Source organism: Drosophila bipectinata, chromosome 3R (genome assembly GCF_030179905.1).
Source record: "Drosophila bipectinata strain 14024-0381.07 chromosome 3R, DbipHiC1v2, whole genome shotgun sequence".
In the NCBI taxonomy this organism is placed as follows: domain Eukaryota; kingdom Metazoa; phylum Arthropoda; class Insecta; order Diptera; family Drosophilidae; genus Drosophila; species Drosophila bipectinata.
In genome coordinates this window covers 20,190,490-20,209,481 of record NC_091739.1, presented here as the reverse complement: position 1 = coordinate 20,209,481, position 18,992 = coordinate 20,190,490, and the positions used below count along the sequence as shown (strand labels likewise).

At 48.6% G+C, this 18,992-nt stretch overlaps 1 protein-coding gene across 3 annotated transcripts in view; it reads left to right on the top strand.

Annotated features, from left to right (window-relative positions):
* Window positions 1–18,992, top strand: part of cv-c (crossveinless c) — a 76,804-nt gene that overhangs the window by 14,295 nt on the left and 43,517 nt on the right. For 2 of the 3 annotated variants that reach the window (XM_070280756.1, XM_070280757.1), the window contains exon 3: window positions 10,300–10,353. The exons of the other annotated variant lie outside the window; for it this stretch is intronic. The gene's annotated coding sequence lies outside the window, so the exon portion shown is untranslated. The remainder of the gene's footprint in view (window positions 1–10,299; window positions 10,354–18,992) is intronic. 3 annotated transcript variants of the gene reach the window in all.

The window sequence follows — 18,992 nt, the reverse complement described above, 5'->3', positions numbered from 1 at the left end:
AAGCGGCTTTCTCAAGTCCCCGCCCCACCGCCGACTCTAATACGCTGGAATATTACGGCGGCGGAGTTTTATTTCTGGCGGTGTTCCCCGCCTGGCAACTCGTTAATGTTAACAGCTACAAAAACAGCCAACAGAAAAGGCAGCAACAGGCATCAGGCATCGGACTTGACCAAAAAAAGTAGTCGAAAAAATGAAAATAATTTTCAGTTTTTGCCCATTTCAAGATGCCGCTGTTGCCGTTGCCGTTGCCTTAGCCGCTGTTGGGTAAACAAACTTAGAAGCTTCCAGCTGTGCGCGTTGATTGCCATACGACACGATGCGTTTTCAAATAGAAAAGCAACAAAACCAGGCAGGGGCAGGAGCTCCGTGTGTTGCGCATACGCCGTGTATGCAGTCGCCGGATTGTTGTTTTGAACAAAAATAGCAATAGTGCTGTAAACACATTTTCGAGGTACGCAATCAAGGCGTAGAAACTCGTACATAAAACACACTCACTGCCGCTGCTCTTGTTGTTTTGGTTTTTTACTATTTCATTACGGATTCCGTCCGTTTTTCCACGGTATAAGGTGAATTCCACATTACTGACAGTCGGTGCATTGTTCATTAATTTCTCCATTGCTCGGGCTGGGGCGTCACTCATACGCACTGTGGCGCGCCAGCAGAAATGGCTTCCTCCCGAACTGGATGAATGAAAAGTGAAAAGCGCACTTTGAACCACCAGTGACAGTCTGTAGTGTCTCCAGCTACCCTCTCGGCCGCCTTTTAATTAGCCACTTTTATCGCCCCGTCGATTCGGCTAAAAATAAATGATTACTGCCTCTAGTATACACAATATGATATCATGCCGCTTCGTTTTTGCCAATTAAAAACACAAAACCGCGCGACTGCCATAAGTTATGACTGGCGATAATCGCACGACGTGGCAGCTCATTTTCAGAACACAGTTTGGTCTAGTAATTAGCCAACTTCAGGCTTTCTGGACTCAGTTCTGAGTTCTGTTTGTGTTTCTGTTGGTGTTTGTGTTGTGGTCGTTGCATGCGTAGCTCAAATTTCAAAACTACATGCACTTTGCGCAGATACAAAGCCTGTTTCTGTGGCGATCATCTCCTCCGCCGCGCTGGGTGTGAAAAGATTTATGTGCTAGGCGAGAGAGCCACCGCATCTCCGATGGCCCGTTCGCCCGATCCCAGATGGTGGTTATCAATGCTAGCCAGCACCAGCACCAGCAGCAGCAGCCATTCACCCGGTCTATAGCGATTCCAATTCCAGTTTCCTCGGCTGCATCTTGGGACATTTCATTGTGGACGGCCTCTTGTTTATGGTCTGCCCAGCTTTTTACAACTCTTTGATTTTCGATTTTTATATTGATTTGTAATTCACATAAAACAGCAACAGAAACGACAACGGCCCGGTTGACCTTGTCTGTGGCCAGGATCGCTCCCAGATCGAGCTCGAATTATCATAGTTACAAAATACTGAAGGTCGCTGAGATACGAAAGCTAGGCTGCCAGCTGGCCAGTGACTCCAATTACACCCAGAGCAGTGTAGCAGTGCAGCAAGTGTTGCATGCCGCGAGTTGTCAGGTGACATAACAGATTTCTCCGGCCACCACCTACAAGAGCTCACATCTGGCTCTGGCTCTGGCTCTGGCTCTGGCTCTCGAAGCTGTCCGAAACAAAAACACTTGCACATGCAAATATTTCACGAATTCGCTGGCAGAATTTGTTAGAAAAGTGCAACACACTGCACCGACAGCGGACAGTTGGGCAGATAAAGGCGAAAACATGCTAACAAAAATAATATCCCACAAAAGACCCGCGCACATGACAATGTGAAAATTTATGGCCGTCGTTGTTGCTGCTCGGCGGTGCACTCGAATTGCATAAGTCCGGGCTTTAATGCACACAGCGGGCAAACAACAAAATATTTGTATTTGCTTTATTAATTAAGCCTCGGCTTTGGCTCTGGCACTGGCTCTGGCTCTGGCCAGCAGTATTTGCGTGTGCGCTTTGGATTTCCAATAATATTTGGCAATGCATTTGATGCCCCAGTGGATGTCAACATGAATTAAACAAGCAACCAAGAGGGGGAGATGGATCCAAATCTATCGGGGTTAGGAAAACAATAGCAGCTTGTTAGCTTACAACGGTCTGTTTACAGAAGCACTGCACGTTCAACAATAACATCTATTACTATCTCCGCCACGAAGCATCCACAATCATTCACATTCTGCACCCAATCCGGAGATAAGCGACATAAGTAACCAGATCATCGGATTCGGTTTCTCCGCTGCCATCAACGAAATTCCAATTAAAATACCGCTGGTATCCACCGCTGGATGTGGGGGCGTACTGGGGGATCGGCTGTTTGTCTTATAAATGGGCCACGCCGAGCCTCGGCAGCAGTCGCAGTTAGTTAATAGCATTTGGGGCGGCCTTTGGGCCATGACGGGGCACTTTGCCGCGTTTTCCGTGGAAAATCAAGGCAAATCCCGCGTCGCTGATTAAAGAGGCTTTCACCGCATATGGGTCAGCACCGCCACCTTTCGCCAGCAGCAGGAATTCGGATATAGGGCAGACATACACTTTCCACGGGCTCCATTCGGATCTGCTCTAATGAACCTCGTGCTGGGGCAGAGTTAACTAGTTTTCTTGTGTAGGTGTTTGACCCTCAGCCGAACCCCAACCTCATCCGCTTGTTGTTTGTTTATGTAAATTATTTGGCGGCTTTTCGGAATATTCTTCCACAATTAGGTGGCTTGGTGGGCTTTTTCTCCGATTCTTCGTCGCTATAGTCTCCGATTCGCCTCGCTCAATCAATTCGAATACATTAATCAATTTCCGTGGCGGGCTTTTCGGTTTTGTTCCGAGCATTTCTTCTCCGGCAGGGTGCGCTCAACAGACCAAAAGAGCCACAGAAAAACAACAATTTAATTATAACAACAAACAGCAGAGCGACAAACACATCGGCTATATCTGAAATTGATATCGTGACTCTGTGTAATTTGTAATTTACGATGAGATCACTTCCTCCAACAATGTATCAAGTCAGTCAGGCCATTCCCGAAAGCCATCGCCGCGTCCGTCGAATTGTGCTATTTTCCTTTATTTTTTTGTCCCCTCTAGAGATCTACACTGCCAGAAATAGCTATATTATTAAGATATTCGAAAAATGTTGCATCCACGAGATTTTCAATAGATCATGAAGATTCATAAAACATACATAATACATAGATTTGCAATCAAAACAGAGACTAAATGGAAAGAAATGTCTAGAATGGAAATTAAAATGAAACAGCCACTTAAAAACCAAACAATTTGGGTTGGATGGAAAGCTTTTAATGAGGATTTAGATACTATCTGCTTCCAGCCAAAAACCTTTGTTCAAAGGCCGACCCACTTCCGTTTCTCTGGACGGGAAGTCCACTTCCCAAGTCCTTGACCTTAGCCGCTCATTAAGCCAGCTTTTTGTGTAACCACCATCGCCGGTTGTAAAATGTATCTTTCTTATGATTTCCAGCCAGCAAACTGTGCTTTGAGGTCTTTGTATTTTACGGTGGGTCTTTGAACTCATCAAAACTTGGAGCATTACAAAACGCTTGTCGTTGTCTCGTATTTTTCTCGTTTTCAGTTGTTTTTCTCCAGTATTGTATCTCTGGCCAGGCATTTAGCTTGCACCAAGAGTTTCGCAACTGATTCTTCCTTGAACTACTAATGTTTTACCATTTCCTAATAACTATTAGGATAGGGTATTCAGACGTCGGTCCCACTTGTTATTCTTTCTCTTCGAGAGGACCCATTGCATTCAAGCAGCTTAATTAGCTGGCAGAGCTGCAAAGCCCCAAACCCACAAAGCCCACGCCCCAGTAGAGATTCTCGATCATGTCGCAATATCAGCTGCCAGCCAGTTGGGCAGCGAGAAAGATATGGTTTATTGCTGATTACCGGCGCTGTCTCCTCGGAAGACTTCGAAGTGTCAGCAGCATATTTAATGCCTACACTTGGTGGCACTGCGCTCCTGCTCCTGCTCCTGCTCCCGATCCTGAGATTGTGCCTACGTTCTGGCTATTGATTTGTCACCCAACTGGCAGCAAGGCGGCAGCCACTCTGCCTCCTTAAACCGCTCCGACAGCCGCCAGTGGAGCATGTGGGCAACGCCTGACAGCTCCGGCCTGGACAGTCTGAGTCTCAGTCTCAGCCTCAGCCTCAGCCTCAGAGTTCTGCAGTCTGACAGGCCAGAAATGCCAGAATGCATAATTCAGAAAATGTCGCGCGTAGGTTGCTAATCAGATTCTGCCAAGCGATGTTCTGCGATTGCGGAGCGATTCCGATTTTAATTACCAATCTGGAGTGGCCATGAAAAGAGCTGGGTGGCCACCGGAGCACTGGAAGAAGAGGTCTCAGTTCGGGGTGCCCTGCCCCGCTAGTAAGAATCTATAGACCTTTTGTCTCAGTGTGGAGAATAATGCCGTCATAAAACTTCAATTGAACGAGAACCGAGCGGGAGAGTCTCAGACTCGCTTTTCAAATGTGCCGCCATGACTGTGGCAGTTGCATAATGCCCCACAGACACACACTCACACTGACACAGACCTGCCGCAGACACGCACACTTATGAGAGAGTTAATTTCAGCAAGCCAAGCAAACCCAAGCCCAAAAGCCGGGCCCAAGCCCACAGACTTGGATGTGTGGTCCCAGACCAGACCATACCAGACCAGACCGAAAAACCAAGCCCCTGAGAAGGAAATCTGCGGGGAGACAACACTACTTCAAATTACCGCCGCCAATTTAATAGTCACACTTGTGGCACCAGGCAGCACATTCAGAGCTGAAATTACGTGGGGCTCCCTGCAGCAGCATCTGCATCTGAATCGCTGCATTTGTGTCCGTATCTGCAGCCCAGACTGCTGCATGCAACGCTCGCCGGGGCATGAAATGCTTCTTAGAAACGTAAGGCACAAAGAGTTGTTTCTCTATTCGATTCGGAGGGGGGCCGGAATCAGCTGGCTGGGGGAGGCAGCCCCATCACACACCAGCGGGCGCAACATTAGTCAAAAATTAATAGAGGTTTTAAGCCAAAATTTTCCACCAACTTTGCTACTTTACTGGCTGCCAGTGTCCGGGTTTAGATTGTTTAATTTGTGTAGTTGTAGTCGCCGTAATAGTTCTCGAGAAAATGTGCTGCCTCATCGCAATGATGTTGGTAAATACTCGTAACACAACTTCGAGTGCCTCAGCAGGGCGACCGGGCGAAGGTCCCTCCACAGCGTTTTGGAGCAGGCGTTAATGGGTTTTTGATTGTTTATAGTGCGGTTTCAAGGTTGTTGGTGCAGCGACTGCACGGCCAGAGGTAAAGGTTAAGGGTTAGGGCTGGGTCGGAGGCTATTAGCTGGGCCATTAGGCTCTGCCATCCACCAGCAGTCCCCTTTCCGATTTCCACAATGCAGAGCTGGTAATTGAGACTTTTGCTCGGCTGGCTTGGTTTCCCTAAAAGGCCCGCCGGCCGAATTATGTTTTCAGCAGCGATCGATCAAACGGATTCGAGTGCCAGACAAACAAAAACACAGAAACGCAGATGCAGGCCACCGTAGCTCCGTCCCAGCCCCAGTGCCAGTCCCAGTCCCAGAGTATCGTGTGTCAACTGAGGCATTCGCACAGACAAATCGAATGCACTGGGAGAAAAGTAATCTAGCAAGGGGTAGCAGGGAGAGGGTAGCTGGCACGTCTGGCAAACAGAAAAACAGACAACCAGGCAAACAGACAGACGGCGGTTAGACAAACAAACCAGACGAATCGAATGAGTCGAGTCGAAACAGAAGACCAGCGCCATATGTGCGTGATACATAATGAAAAAGATCCAACTCCCTATCCAGCTGAAACTCAAACGCAGCAGCAGCAGCAGCGGCTGCAACAGCAACACAAAACTACCGTTTGATCGATCGTTTTGATTAAAAATGCAACACATTTCTATATGATCTGTCACACAGGCCGCAAAAGTCTGCTTTGGCATTTGCGGTCTCCGCGGCGGCAGACAAGCGAAATGTTTGTTAAAGTGAAATTAATGTCGCCAGCCGACTGACTGAAGCCACCAATCAACAGTGCGGCTCCACTGCACCACACAAGCCTCGCAACGCGCCTCCACGCCACTACGCACCACCATGCCACAAGGCTCTCCACTCGAAAAAATCTAAGTCACAACAGAACAAGGGTCTTGAAAGTCCAACAGAGAATTTGTCCAACAGAGGATACATAGACCGATGACTTTATCTAATTATTTATTGCAGTTAGAGAGTTGTGATTTATTTTTCTCGGTGTAGACATTATCCCAGCCTGGGATACTGAGTATCTGGCTTTGTATGTGTATCTCTATCTGTGGCATCTGCAGCTTTCCTTGGCATCCAGTTGTCGCCATCGCAGGCGGTGTCACCTTGTCGGATATTTTCCGCGTGGTTTTATTACTGGTTCGTCCCACTAACAAAGAAGGGAAAGCTAATTTCTGGCGATGCCATAGCTTAAATACCCTTTCTACTATGTGATGGCTTGTAGCGTTCTAAACATATCAGGTCGACTTGGTCTTGTACCTTCCTTGAAGTATACTTGGTCAAACATTCTAAAATAAAAGGTCTCTTCTAGATTTTGATGCCAATTGATTGATTGTTTGGAATCAATCCACAACTCATTATAGGTTTCCTCAATAGAATCGGATTTCAGTTGACAAAGATATAGTCTTCGCAGTATCCGATATACAAATTCCTGCCATTTTTATGCAGATTTATGAAGAATCTATCAGCAAGTCTTCCTCCTGAAGGCATTCTTCTATCGGAAGGCATTCCGCTGTAGAATCGGGTTCCAATGGTCCTTTCTATGCATTTCCGGAGGGACATTTATGAGGACATTTACATTTCTCTTTTTTATGTTTTTTGATTCTCAAAAATTTTAAAAAAACGTATTCTTAAAAATTTTATGAATTCCGCTTTAGAATCTGTCAGAATCGAAACTGCAAGCCCACTGGGGCGATGATCACTCCCTTACTTCGCTGTCCCTCCACCTCTCTCTGTCACTCAATCTAGCTCTGCCTCTTTCCTTTGTGCCTCTCGGATTTCGGGCCTTATTTCAATCAACAATTAATGAAATTCAATCGATTTATTAACTGCACACTCTGCATTATTGGTGTCCCCGCGCTGGCTTTGGTTTCCACGATTTCCAGTCAGCTGTCCATTAACCTTTTTGGGTTTTGGGGCTATTGGCACACCCTCCCCCACCCAGGCCTTGGGCAACTGCGCCTCGAGTGCACTGCCGGGTGACAATTTGTATCATCTGTTGCACAATTAAGCTCCATTATTTGTTTTCTTCGCTAATGAACTGTGTGAACCGTCTTTGAGACTCGGTGCCGGGCCAAAACAATTGCCACAAAGTGCAGCACTCACCTACCCGCAACGCAGCCCCAAACTCGCCACGCAACTTGTCTCAATTCGGATTTTGGTCAGTTTTTTGCTTTTTTGGCTCTTTCTGCTCAACTGACCGGACTGCTCGCGCATTTTTGTGCAGCGCAAATTGTTATTGCAACACCGCCATATGGTGGGGTGGTGGGGGGAGTTCAATGCAGCACATGCAGCACAAAAAAGCACAATGCGCCACAAAATGCGCCTAATTGTCACTCTTTCGGGCTCTGCGGCACATAACACTTTGTTTTTGCTAATTTTTCGACACCTGCAGTGTCCACCACTCTTATTCAGAGACAATAGAAGAGGCGGAGCAGTCATAGGGGGCGGGCAGAGTCACGTGCTGCTGTTTTATGAGGAACTGTCTCCGAGTGACTCACCTGACACAGTTGCAGTGCCAGTCGTTGCCCTTTATTTCGGCTACCGGGAGATGGTTCTCCGGAGATTCTCGGAGAGTGACTCTGCTTCCTCCGCCTGCCCCCAAAAGCGGCAACCGTTAAAATTGCATGCCTCGCTCGGCCATTATCAAACTAAGGCATCAATCTGCCACAAACAGAAACAGAACAGAGCCGCCACAATTGCAAATTGCCGGGGCAATTACCACGGGGCGGTGGACAGGAGCGGGGGCAGCCGGGGCTAAAATGGAGCAGCCGACTGGAACACGTTTCAGCCTCGAATAGATAAAGAATAGCCACCTCTGCTAGTCCGCAGAGCAGCTGGGTGATTATGCAATTTGCGAGATACGACTGCGACTGCATCTCCGAGTGAGTCCGAGTCCGGACCAGGAGGGGATCAAGACCCCGCGTCCGAGTCCGGGGAGGGGCTTCAATTGTTATGGCTGCTAAATCATTTTTAAAACCCAACTTAAGGAGAAATAATCATAAATAAGTGGGTTAATTTGTAACGCTTCCACGCGTGGTTAATGAACCGTTCAGCCCGATTAGATTTCGGTTCTTTGGGGCTCTCCGAGGGCCTCTGTTCAAAAATTTTGATGAAAATGAAATCTAATTAGCGCCGTCCTCCCAATGAGAGTCAGACACGACTGACGGAAAACCTTAGCCCACACTCTGAAATATAACAGAATCTAATACTCCGATTATACCCCAGTTCGGAACAGTTTTCAGTCACCGATATAGTCAGGGGCTGTCAAGTTCAAAGTTATAAATGTGCCAGCGATCGTGCGGAGTTTATTTTATTTCCATGATTTCGTTCAGATCGCAGCCAGCATACGAAATCAGTTAGCTTCGATGTTGTCCAATTTCGGTTTCTGTTTCTGTATCTGTATCTGTATCTGAGGGATTTGTGTTTCCTGCGCCGCATTTGAAAGTCGCGGAGAATTATTCTGTCATTGACTGGGGAGCTGGGGCCTGGGCCTGTGGCCTGGGGATCAATTACCTTTCAAATCCAATTTGCATTTGAAATGCATAACGAAGTCGTGTGCACACAGAGCCAATATTTTGGCAGTGGCACGCTGGGCTGGCAGCTCATTGTCCGCGGCTGATTGGCAGGCTTTCAAATTGCGAGTTGCGGATCAAGCCGCATCACAAATAGAGAATGCAGGTGGCTGGTGGATTGTGGCACCCACACAGTGGATGCAGCCGATCCAGCGAGCTCTTGCCACAGTCTTAGGCAGGCTGAAGCTGCCGGTGGGTCGGTAGCTGCTACCTCGACTCGGTCTTCACGCAAGCCCCACTTGAGCGCCCGAAGGGGCTGAGCCCGCAGAGCATTGGGGCGAATATGGGTTAATTCGGACCCGACTCCGTTTGTCTTATTTTCGTTGCTGATGAGCAGTTTCTTCGACTCTTACTTTTGATTAGGCCATGAGTCTGCAGTAATGGCAACGATTGCGGATTAGTTCTTGAAAAGTAAATCTGGCGATGATTTGTCACCGGCCCCTCGAGTGGAGGGCTTTGTGTCTAGCCCCGATCTGTTTGTGGGTTAAAAAAACACAGACTTTCGTTTTCAGATGGCCAGGGGCGGTTTCGTAACCTTCCAGTCCCTCCACTCCCATTTCTTGCGTGCAGCTTGCCACTTGCAACTGGCACTGCTGCAAATTAAGAGCCGTAAATTATGACGGCCTGTCTATAATTAATCAAAGCACTAGGGCCGCCGTCGTCTCGGGCATTTCTGGCCGCTGTGGCTGTTCTGGCTGTCATTTAGTTTCAATTAACACACGCCAAGTGGACAGGCATTTGAAAGTAAAACTGCCCGCACCTACTGGAATTTGTTATACATTCAGAGTACATTTTTCCGCTCTCGAGATGCATTGTTAGCCTCAGTCTTGGCCTTTTGGGGCGCTCGCAACCAGTTTGGAAATTCTACTGTTTCGCGGCCGTGGCGAAACCTGATGTGCCACATCGGGCTATTTGTATTCCGAATGACGTCTGGTTCCGTTTCGATGGACAAGACTCCAGGCTGATTGAATTGCAAAGGAAATACGGGGAAAATGGGAAACTCGCGGGCTGTTCTGCAAGTTATATGAGCCGTTTCGCAACCACTCGTCATCTGTCAACCGACCCGGCCTTGGTCTTCCTGGGCTGTTCTCCCGCCCCAGCTGGGAGCTCATCACCCGCTAATTTATGCCGCATTGCCTTATCGATTGGCGTTTGGTTTACGGCCCGGGCTGCCCCTCGGGCTTGGATCGAGTCTGGCCTAGCCAATACCCGCTTTCGGCGGCCAAATTTATGCATTTGGTCAGAGGCGTTTATCATGCGAAAGACACGGCGCGTAATTAGCATATAAGGCCTGCGTGCCAATATCTTCCCATCTCCCAAGGGGCCGAGACAAAGCCCCGAATCTCGTCTGCCTTGATTAGTTGACAAATAACTAAGCGGTCCCATTTTGCTTTCTCTTTGCAGCTTGGGTTTGGACACATCTCTGGCCACTTTGCATGAAAATCGCAACCGAAAAAGGTATGTAGCAGTTTCTTAATTAACTTTCGAATAAAGTCGCAGTCGCGGACAAATATGCCAATTAAGTCAATAAATATTTGCGGCTTTTATTGGCGTTTTGACACCAACAAGCAGTAGGATTCCCGAAAATGTTGCCCAAGTCTACGAATGGCAGACGAACAGGCTTTCCAGAGCCGCGCAAAATCATTTATGTTAATCAACACATGTTTTTCGGAGTCATTGGCTCGAAGATTCTTTTTTTTTCGGCCTGGCTCTGCTTTTTCCCCACTAACGCGTAAAAAATCCCCAAAATCCAAAACAAAACGTGTTTGCGCCTCGCACAAAAACCAAAATTCAAATTCCAATTGTGCCCCGTTGAAATCTGCGCTAATGTTGCCATTTGTGTTGCTGGAGCTGCTGATGTTGCTGCTGGGCCAGTTTGGAGTCGCCCGAGAGTTGCTGCCGACGATGGTGCCGTACGCGGAGTTATTTTTGGTATGCCCCGACTTATATGGTCGCCCCATGCCGAACAAGATTTCTGCGCCCAAGTCAGATGTTAGACCCCGGCACGGCGCGGCTTTCTTGTTTCTAATTCTCATGCAAATATGCAACGCGCCGTGGCAGGGGCTTCTGTGGCTCTGCTCTCCAACTGTTTGCATTTCAATAAGCGTCGATCGAATACATTATTCTGGGTGTACGAGGTTCTCGCGAAATCCGCCTGTGACTCAGGGCAAAGTCAAACATTTCAAAATCGAATTCGCATTAATTCCTAAGCGGCTGCGCCAAAAACAGGCGAGAAAACAAACTCGCTGGCTTGATAACAACCGAGTTTGGAAGAGCCATAAACGTCGGGGAGATAAGATGATATACATGTCGTGTTTTCACCCAGGTAGTGGGACTGTGTGGAGGTACGGAATGTGGCGGGAGAACTGCAAAGCTCCGTTCAATAACATTACGCATACGTGCCGTGGGTGAGTCACCCAACCAGTCAGTGAGCGGCTCTCGGAACTCGGAGCCCAGTCAGCGCAGAACCAGAATTAAAATCGCATCATTTTGATGTCAGAGACCCCCTTGAGTTAACAACCTGATTATAACTAAATTGCAACTCCGAGGGTCCTTAGCAAGGCAGTATCTTCTCGCCCTTTCCCGGCCATAAACCAATCCAAACAAGCCCTTCTTCTCGCTGGCCTAATCCACAATAATCCACTGATATGCCTTTTGGAACTGCATTACCAATCGCAGCACGACTCCTTGTTCCCAGTTCCGCGTTAATTACGGAGTTGACATGCGGACCAAATCCCACGGCCGCCCTTTTGTCCGCAGCATAAACTCACACTTAGAATCAATAAACGTAAACTGGCCGCCCAAGCAAATTGCATTCGACATGTGCTTGGGCGATAAAACTATAAAATAGCACAAACTTATGCCTGCAATAAACATAAACAATGCACCCCACCCTGCCAGCCGATAGCCCAGGGCCCAAGGATCCAAACGATCTGCCAAAAAACCGCAAAGACCGCAGATAATAACAGAATCTGGGATAGCCCCAGCAGACTACCCTGGTCTGGACTATCCCCTTTTCGAGGTATAGAGTTGTTGGGACATGCGTAAACAAGTATTTTTATGGCCGCGGCCACGGGACATAAAAGGATGCCCCACAGCTCTGGAGCAGGAAGATGGGACACGGCCATAAAGGCACTTAATTGCCATTTTATTACCAGAGCTATTAGGCCCAGTCTAGTCTAGTCACTATGCAGCCAGTCAGCTGGTCTTTCATTTGAAGATGGAAATGGAAATGGAAGCGACTCCCGCAGGAGATTCACTTTCGCAGCTTATTGCACTATTTTTGCATCGATGCACTGGGGATAAAATACTCTAGGTTCTAGGGGCGAGTAAGTGAAATAATAATCCTAGAACCTCGATTTCTTGCAGTGGTACTCCCTTCAGTGAGCGGCGCAATGCCATCCGGCTGTATCTTTAATGAAATCTGCATGTTGTGCGCTTTAACAAGCATTCTTGTTGTCTACTCATGTCGCCCTCCCCCGTATCTTGTGTCCATCTCCGGGCTCCGTGGCAGTGCCATTGTGCGGGAATCCGAGATTCAGATCCCGAGAATCTTCGCTCCAGCGAAGAAAGAGGAGAGCTATGGGAGCTGGGGATTGAGCCTTTGGCCAGATCACCAACTTGGTTGTGGGCCGGCAGAGCTTGTTAGCGTAAATATTAACTTGTAAATATGATGATGCCCCCTGAAACGGCTTGAATGGCTGATAAATATCATTAGGTCTCGTAACTCTTCCCCATTCTATCTGTATTTGTGCCTGTGTATCTGTATCTGTGCCTGTATGTTGGCATTGCATTTCGCCTTGCAATTCTATTAAGATTTCTATCTAGAGTGCTTGCCCAGCCTATTTGTTGTGGGGGTCTGAAGCTACAGAGCCCGATTATTGTTATTGTTCGACTGATTACACAGAAGTAACTGACAATTTGGCGTCGAGCTTAGTGGCTTTTCATATCATAGTTCTGAGCCACGCCCCTACTTACTTACTAACTGGCCACAAACAAACAAAGCCGGGCCTAATACTTTTTGTGAAACGGAATACATTAACGCTCCTATTCGTAACCCGTACTTGCCTCTTGCCACTTTCCTGGCCATCAGAATGCGAGGCAGACACTGCACGCTCTGGGCTCGTAAATAAAGTTTCCTGGGAAGAGCCATACAGGCAGCCCAGAATAGGGCCGGGAGATATGGTCAGAACGAACTTCGGTTTCCTAGAGGAAAGCGACTGTTCAAAGTGGCAAACAAAGACGTGACAAATGCCCCAAACGAGCTACTTTAGAGCGTGGGAGTTGCATTCACTCCCCAGAGCCCAATGGCGCCAGAGAGGTCGGTTCTTCTCTCGAGTTCCTCAAGCTCCGTTCAGTTCTTCAGTTCTGTTATGTTTGAGGCCACCTCTGTGATAGAGTCACCCAGCTACTCATATTTCAACGAAACGTGCACATCAGTTTCCATTCCCCAGCATAATACACCTAAGAAGGTAACAACTAAGAGTATCTGCATAGCCCCTGAGTTATCTATTTGAAAGCGTACCTTGCCACCTAATAGAACTCCCAGTGCCCGGCGAGGGACCCCTTCCAGCTCTCGTAATTCCAAGCTCTCATCGCCGCCAGCGGGGCAGCGAGCGGCGCAGTGGGACGCTGCCTGCTCCAGTTTACCGAAAAATCGGAGCGCGGCACACGCTGCGTATGCGTATTATGTGCGCCCCAGTCCGAAGTCTGAGTTCAATAAACGATTAGACCGCTCGTGGAGTTCTAAAGTTGTCGCCGTCATGGTGCTCTTGTTGCCCCACAGTGCCCGTCTCTGTTGTTGTTGCTTGTGGTGGTTCTTCGTGTTGTTGCCGATTGCGTGTGCGTTTGCGTTTGCGTCTGCCAAAGTTATCTCGGCTTTTTACACTAAGGCGAAGGCTAATATGTCATTTGGTCATTGATACGAGCGCCGACGAGCGACCGCCAAGAGGTGCAATGGGGCGGGCGGGTGGCAGGGGGAGGGGGAGCTGGAGCTGGAGCGGCAAGACAGCGCCTCCGAAGCCAAACGCTTACTGTCAGTGCGAGGCGCGCATAATTAATTGCGCCTATCAATGCGGCTGCTCTTGCCTCCAAGCCTTTATTTTGATACGCTTTCCGAGGAAAGTCTCTTGACTTTGGAAGTTTGGGGAAGACAATCCCCTTAGAAGAAGCCAGAAAGGGTACGTAGGATTCGGCTTCCTCCAAAGATAGCCTCTTCCCCGCATCTTTCTTTCCTGTTTTGTTGCACGCATGTGGCCAAAAGTGGCTCCTCAGTTGGCCTCCATTGGATATTGGCAGCAGCAGCTCGTTGAGATAAGCCTGTCCGCTTATGCGATTTTTGCTTGGACTTAACATAAATCATTTGCGACGAGGTGTTATGTCAGAGTCCTTTGTGCGAAGACAGGCCAGGGGACAGGGCGCGACTCTCCCAGTTCTAATCTAAAGTGTAGCTGGCAGTTGTGAGTCACGGTGGGTAGCTATATCCGCCACTCTTGCAGCGAAAGTGCAGTATCTCAAGAAGTACAATGGACTTCGGGGAAGCACTTTTACTCCCATGAAGTTCGCCAGACCACGAAGATGGCCCTCTCGGTGGCAAGAGATGGCTGCAGTGCAACATTTAAACCTAACACAAAGCCGCTGGCTAATTTATGCCTCACTTTTGCCGTTCCCAGTGCTGTGGCTTTGCTTGGCCGGGCTACTGTCTGGGGCATGCAAATGCGGAATGATTGATACTGCCTCGGCTGGGCTTGTTGTTGCGAAGAATTCTCTTTGTGCCAAACGCTGGCATTTTGAAGTGCGAGTAATTGCAGCTGCAACAGTTTTCCATGTTGCTGCCGTTCGGCCCAGTCGCTCGCTATTTTGGCAATGCAATGTTTCCATTCCCTTCACAAGGCGGCCGCCGAGAAAAATGGGTCTGCCAGTCCGAGTCCGGTGATGGGCACTTGAATGTTTGAAAATTATAGACCGCAGATGTCCAACTACAACTTAAATGCCAAGCCACGAGAATTACTGATGCCTGAGAGCAGCCGTGGCGATAAAGCTGAACTGGGAAGTGTCTCAAAATGTCAAATAGCTTTTGATTTTTTGGGTTTCGGGGGATTTGATCGAACTAATTCTGTTCTGCCCTGAGCTCGACATACCCAAGGTCCGAATCGTGATGGTCGAAAAACCAGATCTCCTAGCCACACATCTCGGCGATTATGCAAAACAAAAATACCTAGGTCCGAGGGGCTTTATTTAAAGAAAAGAAAAAATACGAGAAACGCGGCTAATTACCAGAGCCCGTCTTAGCCACCAACACACAGAGGGCCCGAGAGGTCTGAGCGGTAATTACAGTCGGGCACATGCCACATTATTCTTTTGTGCAACGAGCACGACGACTGCTCTGCCTTCTGAACCGTTCCTGAACCCTTGCCCCCGCCTAGCGGTTGTTGTCGTCCTCCAGCTGTGCCGCTTGGGCCTCCAACTGAAAACTGAAAACACAAAGCCCACTTGTGCGCATGAGCGACCGCGCACACTGCGCGAAATACTCGTCAGAAAGCCACACAGACGTCAGTCAGGATCGCCGAAACCGGTTGGGTTATGAAAAATTATGATTGTCACCGGTCCGGCTTGGCAGGCGGCAGGCAGCTCGGGGCCACAGCGTCAATACCGCAAAACAACAGCAGCAAATGTGTAACGATTTTCAGTTAACCCATTGATGGAGGTTGACAAATGTGTACATGTAATAGCTGCCAGTGCTTTGCATGTCGATCTTGAGTAAGTCACTCTGATTGGCAATGTTTTGATTGGGCCAGCATGGGTTAAGCCCGAGCGGCGGCAGGTAGCGCTCTTGGCTCTCAGCTCTGCATTTGCGCTAAAAGCCAACACCAAATAGACAACAATTATAGTGGCAAGGCGGAGAAGGCAGCTCGCAGGTCGGTGCTCGGGTACTCATGTTCGTATAATTATTTGCCCACGTCTCGCATGTCTTACCAGACTGACTGTCGTCGTCGTCAGCGTAGCTATAGCCCCCGGTCCACCTCTCCTGCTCCAGCATCTGCATACATAGGTGTGTGCCCACAAATTGCTGGCATTTTTGCATTTTCCCAGCAGAGTCATAAGTTGGGCTGCTGCTAGTGCCAGAGTACACAACGTTCTCTTTCTGGGTATTTGTTTGGGTTTTGTCGTTTTGGAAATGTGGCCAGCATGTGGAGGCTGGCACAGCTGCTGGCAGCATGTTGCTGCCGCCCCAGTTGCCAATTTGTATGTGTTGCTGCTGCTGCTAATTTGGGCCTCATTGGCTGGATTGCACTCCATTTGAATGTCGCATCTTTGAAGTGCCTGCAATTGTGCGTGCAACATTTCAATTGAAACTTTGAAAGTGAATGCGACCGAAGGGAGCCTTCCCTAGGGCTTTCGGGGCTGGCAGGCAGCTGCGAGAATTGTCATCCGCCGCCGCCAGTGTCAGTTTTAATTAGTTTGTTTACAACAAAGACAGACAGAGGCGGGACTCCAACCGAGGCTTCCCACTCATTGCCCCCAATCATATCAATTCGGCTTGTCAGTCCCCGGTCCTTCTGAAATAACTTCAATTGTTCTGCGAGCCATTACGCTTGTGAGCACTCACTCAGCGGTCAGAAATGCAGTGGGTTAATTGCCAGTCGCCAGTCTTCATTGCTGGGCGCTGATTAGAGCGGGCAAAGTCTTGCCACTTATCAGCGGAGAGTCACTCAGTGGAGTAGTCACTCCAAACAAAGACTAGAATTCTTTGTCTTCGATCCGCCAGCCCCCTAGTGTTGGCCAAAATATTTACCAATTCTACCGATCCAAGCCGCCCACGGCGGAATCGCTCGCGTTTCCATTTTCGACTGCAAACAATGCGAGACAAAAACCTTCATAAAAGTTTATGGCCAGCAAATTGAATGCTTTTCGTAGCCAGAAGGACCCTCTTTGTGGTCTTCGTGGCCCAGTCCTCCCCCCTCTTGTGTCGGCCAACAATAAATGTTAATTAACAGCATTTATGCGCTCCGGCCTATTGACATTCTCGTCATAAATTGCTATGAATTGCCCCACTTTGGAGAAAAAATAATATGAGCAAACAACAAAGGCAAATATGAGCAAAGTTATGCGGAATTTGAACCTGTTTTGGGGCGAGAAACAAAGTGAATTTGCACTTTTGAAGAGTACTGTTTTTGGGGAGAAGAAATCCCCTTTTCGGGGCTGGGGATCGCTAAACGATGTAATTTATTCACATTTGAGTGGAACCGAGTGCGTCGAATGGTCCTTTGATTAACGCTAAAGAGCCAGTCAGCCATGCCTTCAATTTAAGCAGAATTATGGCAGAAACTCCGCAAGTGGGAGCAGCGATCAGAACAAACAAACAGTCCTCGATCTTACTCCCGATCCCTATCCGATCCCGGCACATTTCTCATTACAAATTGAGTCATTAAACTTATTTATACTCGCTGAAAGGCAGCAGCATCCCAGTCCCAGTCCCAGTCCCAGACCCAGTCCCAGTCCCAGCCTCAGTTCGCCAGCAAAGGCCGTAAAAAAGCACTTCCGCGTTACTGAAGCCGCAACTTGCATTTCTGGGTCAAATTCTTGTGCCGCTGCTCCGCTTCGCTATATGCATATGGTATATTGAAGACAAATATGCCCCGCCGGGGGGAGAGCCCCTTATAAGTATCATTTTTTATGGCTTTTCATTACGGCCGCATATATAATTCTCGATATGAAAGTTGGCCCAAGAATCCTCGGCGAGGAACAAAAGTGGAACGAGTTATAAAGTTGTATATTTTAATAGGCCATTGCAAAATAAATATGCATTTCGGGGTATCAGCAAACACTTTGTGGGTCACCTTCTCTGAACCCTGGCTCACTTTGGCGAGAGCCCCCCTCCGATCTGCGATCGGCGTGAAAACAGCCCCACTTTCGACGTGAAGCGTCAGGAGCTCCGTCCTAAGCCCCACTGCCGGCTCTATCTCTATGATTTAGTGTGCCGGGGCCACTTGACAATAATTTACGCAAATGGCATAATTCGCTTTATGGGCGCAACATGATGATGACCGTAATGGCGATGATGATCGTGCCGATCGGTCCTGCAATGACTGTAACTATGTAGTTTATGCAGTTAAGGAGGAGTGCTCGACGCGCTTTCAACGCCAACGCTGAAATCGAAACGAGTCTTCGCCGCGGACTCCGCCTAATGAGGCCTTTGTCTGGGGGCTGTTCTCGGATCCAGGGGGCTCCAGTCCTCGCCTGGGTCTACAACTGCATGACTCACGGTGATTTTCACTTGCTGGGCGTATGCTGGGTTTCCAGCCGCGGAACAAAGGGTACATTTGTTTCAAGGGGGCGTTTGCGAGGCGAACTTCCGACTATTAAGATGCAGTTGAACCCAAACAGGCACCTATTTCTGACTCAGGAGGACAGCAAATAGCTAGATGAGGGTATTTTCCATTCGTACTTTGTTGGGATTTCCCCTCTTTTTGCGTGCTTCTTGACTTGCCAATCGAGTGCTGCATCTGCAATGACAACAGCACATCCGCTGCATTTCCCAGGCGCCCGGCCTGATAAGGGACGCCTCTGAAAGCGCCGCTACATGCACAAAGCCATGCTCGCAGATTGCATTCGCAGCTGGGCAGGACCTCTTCCGACCCCCTCCCCAGAAATCCCCCCACTTTCTCTTAATTGCAATTGCAAACGCAGATACTCGCAGTTCCACGCACAGCCGCAATCAGCCGATGGATGGGCCCACAGAAGATTGCCAATATAGCCTCACGCCATATCAGCCTCAAAATCTGAACGGAGGTGCCTGCAGAGGTGCAGCAGTGGATCGGTGGTGGTGGTGAAGTGGGGCCGCCAACCACTTGGTATATCATCAGAGCGCACGCCTTAGAATTATTGGCGCTAGACATGCAAATCCGAGTGGCTCGGTCCAGGCCATTCCTTCTAGTGCGGTTTCCTTTTTCGGTTCAGCTGATCGGGCCGATTGGGGGCTCGGGGCTGCAGAATTCTAACGACTTTTGTAATCGCAATCGTCTGGGCGGCATAAATCATAATGGCTTATTTATGCCGCGACAGTTGTTACAATTCTATCAGCGAAGTGCGCTTTT